The sequence below is a fragment of the Eumetopias jubatus genome, unplaced genomic scaffold (genome assembly GCF_037043125.1).
Source record: "Eumetopias jubatus isolate StellerSeaLion01/CBP00866 unplaced genomic scaffold, mEumJub1_p1.0 scaffold_8, whole genome shotgun sequence".
In the NCBI taxonomy this organism is placed as follows: domain Eukaryota; kingdom Metazoa; phylum Chordata; class Mammalia; order Carnivora; family Otariidae; genus Eumetopias; species Eumetopias jubatus.
The window spans coordinates 90,567,346-90,583,428 of NW_028274814.1; the positions used below are offsets into that span (position 1 = coordinate 90,567,346).

Below are 16,083 nucleotides of genomic sequence, written 5' to 3' on the forward strand. Positions count from 1 at the left end.
TGCTAAATTAGAAGACATGAGAGAAGCAAGAGATGTACCTAATAACCACACTAAAAAGCACAAGGTGTATCAAGTGGTAAATACCCAAAGGAAGACCAATATGTTGTAGAGATTTCTTGTAATGCAAGACTATCTCACCTTGTACATATGGTTTGTGAGCCAATCTGTACTTCTAGGGAACAGTGTCTATGAAACCTCAAAACTAATGGAAATTTTATTGACACAAACCTTCCACTCTGCACAGTATACAAAGTTTGCAGCCTCTAATAAGAGACAGGTGGGGGTGCCTGGTTTGTTTAGTTGGTAACGCATGCAACTCTTGATCTCAGGGTCATGAGTTTGAGCCCCATGTTGGACGTTGAACCTGCTTTTAAAAAAAAGAGATAGGTGGCCCCTGTTAGGCATTTATTGTCCAGCCGGTTGTACCCACACATACAACCCTCCACTGGAAAGATACTTGAAGCTAGCACATAATGATTAGATCCTGATTTTCAGTGTCCTATTTTTTGTTCTGTTTTGAATCGCTGGGTGTATTTAGTATAGTTGAAACACAACGTTTCCTTAGTTTCAGGTGTACAGCTTAGTGATTTGACACGTTTACACATTGCGCTACGTTCACCACAAGTGTAGCTCCCATCCGTCCCGTCATTGACTGTCCTCCTTATGATGTGCCATTTATCTGATTTTCAGCGTTCTCTTTTGAGAAACTCAGAGTGCAGGAAAAATTCAGTCATAGGAAGTTAATTTCCATATCATAATGACATACTCATCTCCTTTCATCTTAACGTTATAAAAAATCCTGGTATGGGGTTCCAGCCATCAGGGCTCTTGAAATATTCAGAATCTCTTGAACAGCGACATTTTGTTTTACTGTTGCTGCTGGTTTCTCACCCTTGCAACTATGCACATCAAGTAAAAAGAGATCTCTCAGCGTATCAGGATTGCAACAGCCTGTTCTAAGGCAAAAACATTCAACACTCGGAGGTGTGTTAATGTATTCAAATAATTATTTTTTTCCCCATAGACTAGGAATGAGCTCAAAATTCATGTTTTACTTAAAGAGGAAAAAAAAAAAACTAAATGAAGACCTTATGTGTATTTAAAACTTAGTCTTTCAAGTTTATTCGTTATTGTTGACATAGGCGATAGGTAAGTTTTATTATATTGCACACTTTTGAGCAGAGAACTGCCACACAACCGAGGAACAGAAAATGAATATGTATTTTGGGGGGTTTTGACTTGAGTCAGTTAACTTCAAGAAGCCATTTGTCTGTTTCCTAGACATAAATTTAGTTTTTCACAGCCAACTGGGAAGATAGAAGGCTCTTTTCAACTGCAACCAAATTTGGGGGGAACTTACTAATCGTTTTAATAAGTTCAGTAAAACCAAAAGGTAAACCACTGACTAAACAGACTAAAAAGAAGCTCCTAAAGGCCTGTTGTTAGAGGCTGAACGGTGTCCCCTCAAATTCATACGTTGAAGCCCTACTGCCCCGTACCTCAGCGTGTGACTGCATTTGGAGATAAGGACTTTAAAGAAGTGATTTAGTCCAAACAAGGTCCTACAGGTGGACCCTAATCCAATCTGACTTCCTTGTATGAAGAGGAAATGTGGACACAGACACCTAGAGAGGGAAGACCATGTGAGGACCTTGGGAGAAGAAGGTCACCTGCATGCCAGGGAGGGAGGCCTCAAAAGAAACCGAACCTGTTGACACCTTGATCTTGGACTTCTGGTCTCCAGAACTGTGAGAAAAGTAATTTCTGTTGTTCAAGCCCACCCCATTGGTAGTGTTTTGTTATGACAGCCCAAGCACGCTAATATAGCTGTGGGTTTCGAATATCATATGGTTCTCGCCCTAAATCTCTCCTTACTGTGCATAATTGACAGCTGCCTGGGTTCTTTTTAAAAAGACACCTAGGGACGCCTGGGTGGCTCAGTCGGTTAAGCATCTGCCTTCAGCTCAGGTCATGATCCCAGGGTCCTGGGATCAAGTCCTGCATCGGGCTCCCTGCTCGACAGGGAGCCTGCTTCTCCCTCTGCCTCTGCCTCTCTCTCTCTCTGTCTCTCATGAATAAATAAATAAAATCTTTATAAATAAATAAATAAACAAACAAACGCCTAGACAGTAACAATCATGGATTTGGAGATGCTGATGTTCCGTGGTCTGTTGCCTGGCCCAGAGACGGATCATGTGACTGAGGCATCACAGTGAACAATCCTCCTTCCCTTTCAGTGGAGTCAAAAGAGGCTCACAGGACAAGGTCAAGACTTCTGTCCATAACCGAAGAGACAAATAATCAAGAGACCTTTTGATATAAAAATAATAGATTACCTATAGCTGGATTGAGATCTGTACTCATTTCTAGCAGTTCCTCATATAATAAATATTGGGATTAAATCAGAATACATGATTCTCATAAATCCTATATTCCATGGCTACCCACATCCACCTAGTCCCTAGAATTCTAGCCCTCTCCAAACACCTCCTCCTTCTCTGAATGAGGAATAAGAAGTGTGTGTTTATCTAGGATCTCATAAATCATGATACCTCTCCTTTCCTTATGTCCAATGTCGTTAGAATGATATCTAATGGCCCTAAGTGACTGAATGCAAGGTTCTTATATGAGGACCCAATAGCTCTGAATTTTGTGAACACCCCAGTGCTGGTGCACCACAGATCTAGCTTCTGTCTCTTGTGCGAGGACTGTTTAAACTGAGCGGTGAGATTGAGCCATTCCTCAAAGCAGAATCTATTCGCAGGAAGCTCAACAATGGTATTTTATACATTTCAAAACCTTTTGTTTTGAAATGTATAAAATATGTTTAAAATTTGCTTATTATTTGTCTCTCCATAGAACATAGCAGAACTCCAAATATCAGCATGTGTCTATTTAAATTTCAAGAACTTCCAGATTTTACTTTTGGTGGTTTCTTCTGACTTTGCAAATTTCTCACTCTTAACATTGTTTATGCTTCTATCTTTGCACTAACAAGCATAAAAGTCCAGTAATCTCAGTAGTCTGCATCATTGAAAATGGCACCTTAGCTTTAGGATTCCATCGGGCCCTAGGTTTAGACATTTTTAGGAGAGCTGTTAACTCCTGCTGCTAGGTTATTGTCAGGATATTGTTGCATTTGCTTTGAGTGGGTATTTCATGCCAGGGGCTGTCAGGGTGCTAAAAAGGTGAGAGAGCTAAGCAGGGAGCCGAGGCTTCTTCTTTTCTAGTACAAACATTTAAGGTTATAAATTTTCTTCTAAACATTGTTTTAAGCTGCATCATACAAATTCTGATATGTTGTATTTTCTTTACCATTCAGTTAAAAGTATTATCTGATTCCCTGTGTAATTTTTCTTTGACCCATGAGTTGTTTAGAAATATGTTAGGGCGCCTGGGTGGCTCAGTCGTTAAGTATCTGCCTTTGGCTCAGGTCATGATCCCAGGGTCCTGGGATTGAGCCCCTCATCAGGCTCCCTGCTCAGCGGGAAGCCTGCTTCTCCCTCTCCCACTCTGCCTGCTTGTGTTTCCTCTCTCGCTGTCTCTCTCTCTGTCAAAAAAATAAATTAAAAAATCTTAAAAAAAAAAAGAAATATGTTATTTATTTTCCAAATGTTTGGCATTTTCTCTTGATATCATTTTGGTTTTGATTTCTAATATAAATCCACTGTGGCCAGGAAACATAATCTATATGATTTTAGTATTTTTAATTTTATTGAGATTTATTTTATGGCCTACTATATGGTCTGTCTTGGTTTATATAATATCTATACTTGAAAATAATGTATATTGTGCCATTATTGGCTGTAGTGTTCTATATTAATTAGGTCAAAGTAGTTGATAGTGTGTTCAGAAATCCTATGCCTTTACTGATTGTCTGTGAAATTGTTCTATCATTCATAAAAGAGAGATTTTGAAATCTCCAAGTATGATTGTGGATTTGTGGATCTATGTCTCTTTAATTGTGTCCATTTTTGTTCCATGTATTTTGATGCTGCCATCAGGTACTTACACCTTTATGATTTTTATGTCTTCCTGATGAATTGACTCTAATATGCCTTTTTATTTGTTAATATTCTTTGTCTAAAGGTTTACTTTATCTGATATTAGTATAATCAAAGCTTTCCTATACTGACTGTTTGCATGGTATATCTTTCTTTATCCACTCAATTTTCTTTCAGCCTGTGTTGTATATTACATTGCTCATAGACAATATGGTTGGGTCTTACTCTTTTAATCGGTGCTCAATAAGCTTTCTTTTCCTTTCATCATTATTTTGGCTTCACTCCTATTTCGTAGTCTTTCTTGGTGCTATAGACTCTATAGTTGACTATAGAGTCAACTCTATAGACTAAAGACCCTAATATTTAAAGTCGGTCATCATTTTACAGTCCCTTTATGCACATGGTCTTGAATCAGAGAGATCGCTGTAGTTGCCAGTTTCTCAACTCTTTCCAGCAATCTTACAACTTTCTTGAGATGGAGAGATCAAGATGACCCAAGGAACTCCTAATAATAGTCATTAAACCTAAGTTCAACTCCTTGTACTTGTTATAACCTACCAGGGCCCTAACCTAAGAAGAGGCTTTGGCTTTATGTCAAAAGATTAGGAAATAAACATTCCTGTGTAAGTTTAAAGTGACATAAAATATTTATGATGCCCAAAAACAAACAAAGCACAATAAAGTTTGAGAAGCACTGCTCAAATAAATAAATAAATAAATAAAAGGATTTTTTAAAATTATTTAACGTTTGGCTAGGGCAATGCCTGTACACACACTCTATTCTAGGTTCTGATCAGGGCTAGAGTTGTGTTCCCATTAGCAGACTATTCAGCTAAGGACAGAGTTTCTGATAACTCAGAATCCTGTTCCGAGTAGTAACGGAGAGGAACTGAGGCCTCTTTTCTTCAAATATAGCCACAGTTGCTTTTCCCTAAATGCCCTTCCTTTCTTTCTGTCCTTGACACACATCTAACACTTTTTAGTCCATCCCATTCTCTTGGAATATTGTTGTCATTTAAATGTTCCCTTTTCAGAAAGAGCTTTGTACTCTCTACACCCGTGGAAATCACACTGTGTCTCCCTCTGAAGAAACCACTACCAAAGGAAACTGACATTATACTGAAATCCATCTGGGTGGTTGATTAATTTCTTACCCTCTTTGCTCTTTCTAAACCATTCTATTCATGTCTAAATAAAGTGTCCCCCAGATCCTATAGATTTATTCAAAAAATATTGAATGAATGTTGCTGTATGCTAGGCACTGTTCTAGGAGCTGGGAATACAGAGGTGAATGGGACAGGAAGTGTCACTCTAGGGATTTTAGTTTGTAGTGATCAGAGACTGTTAATAAGTCAACACAAAAATAAACAAGATACTTTCCAATAGGGATAAATGCCTTGAATGTTGCTGAATCGATGAGAAGGGAAAGGATTAGAGAGGAAACAAAATTTAGAAAATGACAGGGTCCTTATTCCTTTCCCAGATGAAGCCACGGTGGAGGACGGGAGGTCATAGGACCCTAGATCAATCCGAAGACTTAGGAGAATAAAAAGAGACCCATACCCATTTCTTGGTTAGGGCACAGGAAAGAGACAAGACTTTAGTATTTTCCCCAGGCTCAGCATGCTTTAGGAGCAAAAGAAATATTGACTTGTGATGTCTACACAGATGGTCTGAGACATCCACAGAGTACTATGTTCCCCAAGATATTTCAGAAAAATGTCAAAATGCAGAGAAAGGCATGATTATAGCACAGATTATTGACTGGCCAAAGAGGCCTTATAATTGAAGCATGAATATTGACCTTGAGAGATGTCTTTTTCCGTTTAAGAGTCTTAGTTTTAACCCCAGCTGGCATGTTTAAAAAACAACTCCAATGTCCGTTAAAAAAAAAAAAAATCACTCCTACATTTGTGCATAGCATTGAAATAGAATGCAAAAAAACCACTAAGGAAATTGAAGCAGTCATCAAAATTCTCGCAACAAACAAAAGCCCAGGGCCAGATGGCTTCCCAGGGGAGTTCTACCAAACATTTAAAGAAGAATAAAAGCCCTGAAGAATTAAAATTAACCCTACAGATGATTAAAAGCCAGAGTTGCCCAATTAAACTAAAGCTCACATAAAAGTGCATGTGAAATGTACCTTTATACAGCCAGCCCCCTTCACACGCTCCATGACTTCTGTGCAGAAGAATCCTTGGGTTTTCTTTTTTTTCAGTTCCCTCTCAATTTGCACACAGCTTTAAATGTGTGAACATTGCAACCACCTCACACTCTTAACCTAGACAACCACTGCTTATATGTGTTTGATTAAGTCAGCCATGTCCAAGGGATAATTGCTTGTGATTTCACAGATAAACTTGACTTTCTTTGGTGCTAAAGCTAAAATCCCCTTCCTGGAGCAAGGTCAGTGGCAGAGGGCTGGGAGAACCCAGTCTGCCCATGTTCTGGCAGCACCAAATCACTTTTACACACTCTCTCTCTGTTGTCTTGATTCCCCAGTCTAGGAAATTTAATTTTCTTTGAAATTGGATTAATTTTTTTGAAATCTGATGAAGTTAAAAATTCTCAGAAAAACCATCTCAAAAAACCATCAAAATATACTTATGTGTTCCATACACTTAAATATATATGTGCATTTTATGTTCACCGATCTTCAGAACCAAGAAAGGCTTTTGAAAAATACTGTCTTTTTACTTGTAAGTTTATTATTTTTATGGCTGTTTTCCTAAATTCACAATTTTTATTACCACTTTTCAATATTAACTCTGGAAATACCCAAAGATATCAGCGTCTATACATGCTTTTTTAGTTAAAAAAAAAAAAAAAGCTCCAACCCAGGCTTTACCCACTTTGAAAGCCAAGTGTGACCAGCTCATGAGAACACTGACCTCCCAATAGGGACAGGCAACAGATTGTGTCATTGTGGAAGTAGACACCTGCCTGCAAGCTTAGACCGTGGCAGAATTCATGATCAAACACATTAAGCAGTCTGTGGACCTGGTGTTAGAATCAGCATATGAGAAATATCAATAAAACTTAGGTATGATTTCAGACCCTTTGCCTCTAGGTGCTTGAAGTATTATATGTTTTAGGTTTTCACAAATTCCATGATCTGGCAACATCTGAACCTTCTCTCTACATTTCATTAGCTTTCCTTAGACTTATTTTCTCATGGCTTCTGCCTCCCAGTCCTGGCATGCTGTGTGTATCCAGATGTCTTCACTGTTCGCTGCACCGAAACCATTTCCACTGAACATTTTACAAATACAAGATGGATATACGTAGATCTCAAAAAGATGAGCAGTCATATGGACCGGTTAGCCTCCCATCTTCTCTTCCTGACCTTCTCTCGCTTCATTTTCTTCTTACTTTCTAACATGTAGAAGATGTTGCTCAGTGCTATCAGAAAGGCATGCCTGTGTCGGGATGGGGCACATTTGTGATTATTAATATGCAATCTAGAGCATATCCTAACTTAGTATTTGTTTCCCAGCCTGGCTAGGGGGCTTGCTTTCCTGGTTTTTGTTTTTTTTTTTACATTTAAAATATGTATTGAAATTACAAATCAAACTTTTGCATGTGATTCCAAAGTACAAAACACAACATTAAAAGGCATTCAAACTCTTTTATACATCACAGTGTTAGTGGCACAAAGTGGACTGACATTTCAAAAAACACAAACCGAACTTTTGTTTTTACCACCATTTGTCAAATATGTACTGTATACATGTGCGTGACCCATTCATGCATATGTTTATACAAGATTAAAATACACCCATGGTACAGTAAGCAAAGAATGAAGGAAAGGTCAGGCGTGTGGCAGGTACTTACCCCTCACCGAAGGCTCCCAGAAGTGTGGAAGACAGGATTATACAAACCAAAGGAAGAACAGAGCCCGTGGGCTCTACGTACCCAAACAGCATGCTCTCTTAGTACTGACGCATTAGCAACTATATTTGAGTGCAGGCCCTTCGTTCCATTTGGCATTTTTGGCAACACCAGTCATAATCTCTTCATTTTGTGTATTTTCATAAGGGCTTAGGTTAATTAGAAGGAATAAACAAGCTTTGGTATTTTTTTAAAGAGACCTTCATGAAGCTTTATATATGCAAAATGTTTTCCTGGGTTTTTTATGAATATAATAGATTAGTTTAGGATGACTGAGTTCATGCTGTGAAATGAGTAACATATACCCTTTTCCTAAATAGCTACTTAGTTTAATACATGGACTACCCTGAAGATTATAGAGTAGAGTGAGTCACAGATAAAAGCTCAGTCTCTGTTCTGATGCACTCTGTATTCTCTTTCTTCTTGTATAAACCATATCCTGCTGATTCGCCTGGTCTGTGTCTCATGTTGTTTCTGCACGGTGACAACAGGGTCCTTGCTTTCTGTCTCTAATGATGTATGTGCTCAACTTCCACATTAAGATCAATCTTCTTCCATTGTTTTTAAGGGTGCTTATTTTCTCTCAGTCTTGTCAAAATTCCTCCTACCGAAGATTCATTCTTCTGCACGCACCTTATTGATGAGTAAAGTTATAGTTTTCTACTTTTAGTAGAAAAGCAGTATCTATTTTAGTACCTTATAGGAAAATGGAATTGCAACGTGAATGGAAACACTGACTTTTTTTTTTAACTTGGTAACTCTATTGTATGTAAATTATATCTTCATAAATTAGATTTTTTAAAAAGTGACATACCATTTTCTGATGACACTTTACCATCCTCCTGGGCTGCCTGGCTTCAGGCTTCTACTGTTTAACCCCTTCCTGCCTCTTTAATGTAACTAGTCACATGAAATACATTGAAAGACTTTGTATTGAACTGAAGATCACACAGACATGAATGCATGCATGCACACACACAAACAGAGACAGAGAGAGTTCCAGTTTCAATTTAGAGAGTTCCTAAATAAAAAAGAGAAATGTCCACTGAACACGAATAAACTGGGTTTCCATTGAAAAAGCTGTGGTTACAAAGCGACGTAGTGTTGCCAACAAATGTCTAAAAAACTCTCAGCTGTGAACTGACACATGCTGGACCCAAAAACTAGAACTCTGATATGAAAATGTGATGTGACTAACCCATTGAAAATATCACTGGAAAAAATATATCACTAACAGCAAAACAGGCTGTGGATTTTTTTTCACTTCAGCATCCATAAATATCTCATTATCGCTGTTTGGACAATTGCATTTATTTCAGAATATGGGTTTACTGTTCTAGGAGCAGTTTGCAGACATTCTGTTATTCCATTTTACAAGTTCTTGACAGTGAAATGACGTGCTCTGTGTTCTCTAACATTGGGTCTTCATCCCATTTTATAGCAACATGTGCAGAAGATGACTTTCCCGGTGGTGGTACATGCCTTAAGCAACTGAGAACCCTCATGGTGTTTTCTCCACAGAGTTCTGTGTGGACACACTCCAGAGACTCAGGATATATTACCTGTTCTACCTCTTCCCTTTCATCATGGACCTTCTTGTTCTTATCGTCTGTGTTCAAATCTCTATCCCACTCCTCACATGTGGGTTCTGTCTCCCTGACCAGCATCCTCACATTAACACAATATGAAGACTATATTCCTGGCTTTATATCCAAGTTCTGTTCCTAGGATCACCCTGCATCTTGAGGTATCATTGAGGCTCCCTGTGATCTAAGTCAGGTCAACCACTCCAAGTTCACTCTTGCCTGAAAAGGAGTTTAAAAAAATCACATTTGCAATGATTTGAGGGGGAGAACCTTCTCTTCCTCTCAAATACTTTCCTCACCTATTTACTAGTACCTTTAATTAATTTATCCCATAAACATTATATTATATCATAATGTCATGACATTTTCTTGTCCTTCTAGAGTCTTTTTTTTTTTTTTGGCTTGGTACAGTATACTTCATTGATGGTACATGAGAAGGTAGGGCTCCCCAAGCCACTCCCTTTGTTCAGGGGGTCTGGGATGGAAACTGTGAAGGTTGGGAGATCTCAATGTGTTAGAGGATGAGTTGGGCAAGGACTTCCCAACAGCTGAGAGCCTATCTCTTCCTCTTGCTCTCACTGGGGCTGGTGGTCCGGGGGCTCTTACTCCTTGGAGGTCATGTGGCGCATAAGGTCCACCACCCAGTTGTTATAGCCAAATTCATTGTGATACCAGGAAATGAGGATGACAGAGTGGTCATTGAGGGCAATGCCAGCCCCAGCATCAAAGGTGGAAGGGTGGGTGTTAAAAACACAGGAGACAACCTGGTCCTCACTGTAGCCAGGATGCCCTTGGCGGGGGGGGGGGGGGGGGGGGGCTCTGTGTTGCCTGCTTTACCAGCTTCTTGATGTCATTGTATTTGGCAGCTTTCTCCAGGTGGCAGGTCAGATCCACAGCTGACACACTGGGGGTGGGGACATGGAAGGCCATGTCAGTGAGCTTCCCATTCAGCTCAGGAATGCCTTGCTTACAGCCTTGACAGGACCACTAGAAGCAGGGATGATGTTCTGGGTAGCCCCTTGGCCATCACTCCACAGCTTCCTAGAGGAGCTGTCTACAGTCTTCTGGGTGGCAGTGATGGCAAGGACTGTGGTCATGAGTCCCTCCACAATGCCAAAATTGTCATGGATGACCCTGGCCAGAGAGGCCAAGCAGTTGGTGGTGCAGGAGGCATAGCTGACAATCTTGAGGGATCTCATTGTTCACACCCATCACAAACATCAGGGCATCAGCAGAAGGGGCAGAGATGATGTTCATCTTGGCCCCACCCCTCAAGTGAGCCCCAGCCTTCTCCATGGGGGTGAAGACCCTGGACTCCAGAACACACTCAGCACCAGCACCATCCCATTTGATGTTGGCAGGATCTTGCTCCTGGGAGATGGAGATGCGCTTTCCACTGATGACAAGTTTCCCATTCTCAGCCTTGACCATGCTGTTGAATTTTCCATGGGTGGAATCATATTGGAACATGTAGACCATGTAATGGAGGTCAATGAAGGGGTCATTGATGGCGACAATACCCACTTTGCCAGAGTTAAAAGCAGCCCTGGTGACCAGGTACCCCAATGTGGCCAAATCCATTTACTCTAACCTTGACCATTGTGTCTCAGGGATACGGCTGGTACTGCACCAGAAGATGCAGCTGTCTGTTGAGCAGGGAGGAACAGAGAGCCCATTCTAGAATTTCTGATACTTGCTAAATTTGAATCATCCCAGGCCTGGCATTTTTTCAAATCTGGGAACAAGTTTTATTATGGAGACAGAAGTTTGGGACTGAGTTAGAGGGGGACATCTAGGACACCAGATGAGGGTGTGTGCACATGCATGTGTGGTCCTTACATGTGCTCAGAATAAGGCTGCTGTTTCTGTCTCCAAATCACAGAGTCACCCTTTATTTTGCTGCAATTTTTTATTCTTAAAAAAAGTACAGAGGTAAATAAGTCTAATTTTTCTGTAGAAATAATTTGTACAACAAAGAGGCTGAGGATGGCTTAATTTAATTCCTAATCATACAAACTACATAATTTCTCAGGAAGGAATCTGCATTGATTAGGCACCTGGACAAGTCAGAGGCATCACCAACATTATCTCAATTCTCCAGCAACCATAGAAGGCAGCTATTATTGTTCCCAATTTAGTGAGAAAGAAACTAGGCAAGGTCACAGACCTATTACTAACACAGGGGGGATTCAAATCTAACTCCCTGCCACCTCATCTTATGTATTTTTTACATTCCATATACAAGAGGGGATCTAGTATAGTTAGAGCTCGGATTTTGAAATCAGAAGACCTGGGTTCAAATCTTCCCTCTGCCCTTACTATGTCTGAGATGCAACAATTTACCTCTCGTCCTTGGCTACTTCCAGTTTTATGTTCTTTAACGTTCATCCTAACTTTCATTTCTGTTGATTAGTGTCTATTACTCTTTCCATTGCTCATTGTCCATATGTCATCACAAGCCTTATGTTCCCCCCTCCATCTGTAATTTCCATCACCATATCAAATTCAAAATTAGTTGCTGGCATCTCTTGACACTTCTGAAATTAAAAGGCTGGACATTTTGGCATTACCTCAACTGTCAATTTCATTCATACTAAAGGATACTTAGTCAATGTTATTTCTTCAAAGAAATTATCATGTTTACAGTGTTTCTGTACACAACAGATGGTTATATAATTTCTATATCTCATCCATGTCAAAATGTGGTTCCTTTATCTCAGATGAGGAGGGCAAGTTTAAAGTGGCTGGCTCTTGAAGGAACCAGCTCTTAGTTGGACTAATATATCATGAAAGTATGTACTGACCATAAAATTGTATGCTTTTTTATCTAAAGATTCCTATTCCAAAGAATAGGATTGTTGACATGACATCAAACAATAATGGCCATAAAATACATAACACTAACCATATGCCAGGTATTGTTCCAAGTGATAGATATATGATTCATTACTACAATAACTCTGTGAGGAGAGTATTATTATTCCCATTTTATGGAGACATCAAGTAACCTGCCCAAATCACACAGCTAGAAAAGTGTAAGAACAGCATTACAAATCAGAGACAAAAGGTAGACTCTTCAATATATGATACTGGGAATGATAATTTTCTACATGGAAAAAATAAAATTAGATCTCTATCTTGATAAACCCAAGCTAGATTAAGATCTACATGTGAACTGGGTGATGGGCGTTGAGGAAGGCATATGATGTGTTGAGCACTGGGTGTTATATGCAACTAATGAATCACTGACATTACATCAAAAAATTCTTTTAATTTTTTTTTAAGATTTTATTTATTTGTGAGAGAGAGAATGAGAGACAGAGAGCATGAGAGGGAGGAGGGTCAGAGGGAGAAGCAGACTCCCTGCTGAGCAGGGAGCCCGATGTGGGACTCGATCCCAGGACTCCAGGATCATGACCTGAAACGAAGGCAGTTGCTTAACCAACTGAGCCACCCAGGCAGCCACATCAAAAAATTTTTGAAAAAAATAAAATAAAAATTTAAAGATCTATATGTGAAGTATACAAGTTTAAACATTGGAAGAAAATATGGAAATAAATTTGTAATACTGATGATAAGGAAGTTTCTCTTATACAAAAAAATGGCAAAAAAACACATTTGATAAGTTTTACATCAAAATTAAAATGTATGTTCAACAAAGACATATAATCAAAGTCAAAAGTAAGAGATATAAAAGACAGAGATAACCAAATTCATATACAGATTATTTTTTTAAAACTTCAAAAATGAATTAGAAAAAGACAAATAACACCACAGAAAATGGACAAGATATGAACAGGTAATAATCATAAGAGGAAACCCAAAGAGCCAGACAAAATTCAAACAAAAAGATATCATTTCTCATCATCACATTATCAAGAACATTGAAGTGTTGGCAAGGATGCAGGGAAATGGGAACACTATATGTTACTATAGAAATAGGAATTGGGGGGCGCCTGGGTGGCTCAGTTGGTTAAGCATCTGACTCTTGATTTTGGCTCAGGTCATGATCTCAGAGTTGTGAGACTGAGCCATGAGTCCAGGCTCCATGCTCAGTGGGGCATCTGCTCCTTTCCCTCTCCCTTTGCCTTCCCCCGCCACCCCCGCCCCCCACTCTCTCTCTCTCTCTCTCAAATAAATAAATACATTTTCTAAATGTTTTTAAAGATTTTATTTATTCATTTGAGAGACAGAGAGAGCACAAGCAGAGGGAGAGGGAGAAGCAGACTCCCCGCTGACCTAGGAGACCGACGTGGGGCTCTCGATCATGACCTGAGCTGAAGACCCCTAACCGACTGAGCCACCCAGATGTCCCAATAAATACATTTTTTTAAAAAAAAATTTTAAAGAAATAGAAATTGGAACAACCATTTTGGCGAGTAATTTGGAGAGTAGTTAAAATGTAATTCTAAGTAAAAGCATATATCCTAGATTCTTGCATTTATGCTCAAGGAAACTAAAGAAAGATACTCATCGCAGCAGATTTCATAACAGCAAAATAGAAGGAAAAAAGAGAAAGCAACCTAAATGCTCATCAGAAGTGAATAAATAGTATGACTTTTAGTCATAAAACAGAATTTTATATAGCAGTTAAGAAAAATGATCTATTTTTAGTTAGATAAATATATTATGTTGTATTATGTATAGTATTATAAATACATTCATATATCAACATGAAAAAATCCTAAAATCCTACTCTTCTGTGGAAAAATAATTCACAGATCAATGTTCACATTATATTTTTCATATATAGTTTCTCTTAAGTGACACAGGTAAGAACTATCTTTTTTTTTAAGATTTTATTTTTAAGTAATCTCTACATCCAACATGGGGCTTACAACCCCAAGATCAAGAGTTGAATGCTCCAGCAAATACGCCAGCCAGGTGCCCCTAAAAACTATCTTATTGACAAATAACTACAAAAAATAAAAACTGTACTATTAAGGTAATTCAAAAGAAAGTTAATTAGAAAAATACTTGGATTAATTAAAGTACTTAGGGTCATATACCTACAGAAAATTAAAGACTGGATTAGCATAATTAACTAAGGAAATATAGGTATAAAATAGAATTAAAGTAGTTAATTTGAGCAATATATCTACAAAAATAAAATATGAAATTAATTAGTCATTAGGTAATAGATTCAAATAATTAGCGTATTATAACAAAATAATTCTAAAATTGCAGTGGCTTAACCTAATAATTTATTTCTTGCTCATATAACAGTGTAGTGTAAATTTTCCTCATCATCACATATTATTCCTTCTTGAAGTGATTCAGGGATTTAGACCCCTTCAGTCCTTCAACTATAACATCCAAAACAAAATTAAACTCTAACAATCTTCTACAACCTTGTCCTCTGCATACAGCCAACCGAAGGGAAAAGAGATGTAGAGGAAACATATCTGCTTCTTAAAAACTTTGGCAGGAAGTGACTTTCAACCATTCCATTGGTAAGAAATATTCATGAGACCATAGCTAACTAGAAGACATGCGACCACTGGCTGGACAGTGATTTCCCAGTGACAACTCTGAACTCTTGAAAAGGAGAGCAGGACTTTTAGCAAACAACTGGCCACCTGTCACTCACCAAATTTAATCTTTTTCTATAAATGGAACTGGATGAGGGAACGGGAGAGTGGAAGAGAAACAGAAAGACTTAATCTGTACTATTTGGTAGGAAAAATGATGTACATCAAATACAGTAATTAATAGCTGCTAGTTCTGTGAGCCTATGAGTGTTGTTACAGTGTGCATGATACTTTTCTCAATTTTAAAATTTTCTTTAAGAAAAAAGAAAAGATATTCTGTAACTGCCAGTGTAACCACATTACTACTTAGGAACAGTCCGTCGCTCTGTCTTTGGATTCAATTTAGTGGCACCACGTCATAGGAGAGATGTTCCTATAATGAGGTTATTCTGGAAGGCAGCACAGTGAGATGAACAGATAAAATTTGAGGTCAGATTTGGGCTTCAGTTAATCCTGGCTGTGCCACTGTACCATGTGACCTTAGACACATTATTTGAGCACCCTCAGCAATGACAATAATAATATGTATCTCATAAATTGTTGGGAGGAGACAATGAGATATTTTAAGTAAACTGCCTGCCACAGAGTAGGGATTTTTAAATGCCAATACCTTCAGGGCGCCTGGGTGGCTCAGTCGGGTAAGTGTCCAACTCTTGATTTTGGCTTAGGTCATGATCTCAGGGTGCTGGGCGTGGAACCTGCTTCAGATTCTCTTTCCTTCTGCCCTTCCCCCACTTCTCTTCACCTCTAAAAAAAACAAAATGTCAATCCCTTCTTTTTTGGTTTGTCTAGTAATTATTGTAAGAGAGTAGCAGGAAGGGGGGAGGGGTGGGTAATAACATTTCTGAATTTCTTTTTATATATCACAGTGCTGGGTTACAAGCTCATTTATACAAACTTGCTCTTGTTAAATTGCTCTTGTTTTGCCACTTCTGGAAATTCAATTTCTTTAATATTAATTCGTGGTGTTTATTTTAATTCCTTGTTTTGCCACTTCCGGAAATTCAATTTTCTTTAATATTAATTTGTGGTGTTTATTTTAATTCCTCTTAAATTTCCTTCATGTGGTTT

General features: G+C 38.6%; 1 pseudogene; it reads right to left on the reverse strand.

Moving 5' to 3' along the window:
• Positions 1-10,083: 10,083 nt before the first annotated feature.
• On the reverse strand, positions 10,084-11,081 carry LOC114214879 (glyceraldehyde-3-phosphate dehydrogenase pseudogene; annotated as a pseudogene).
• Between the last annotated feature and the right edge of the window lie 5,002 nt (positions 11,082-16,083).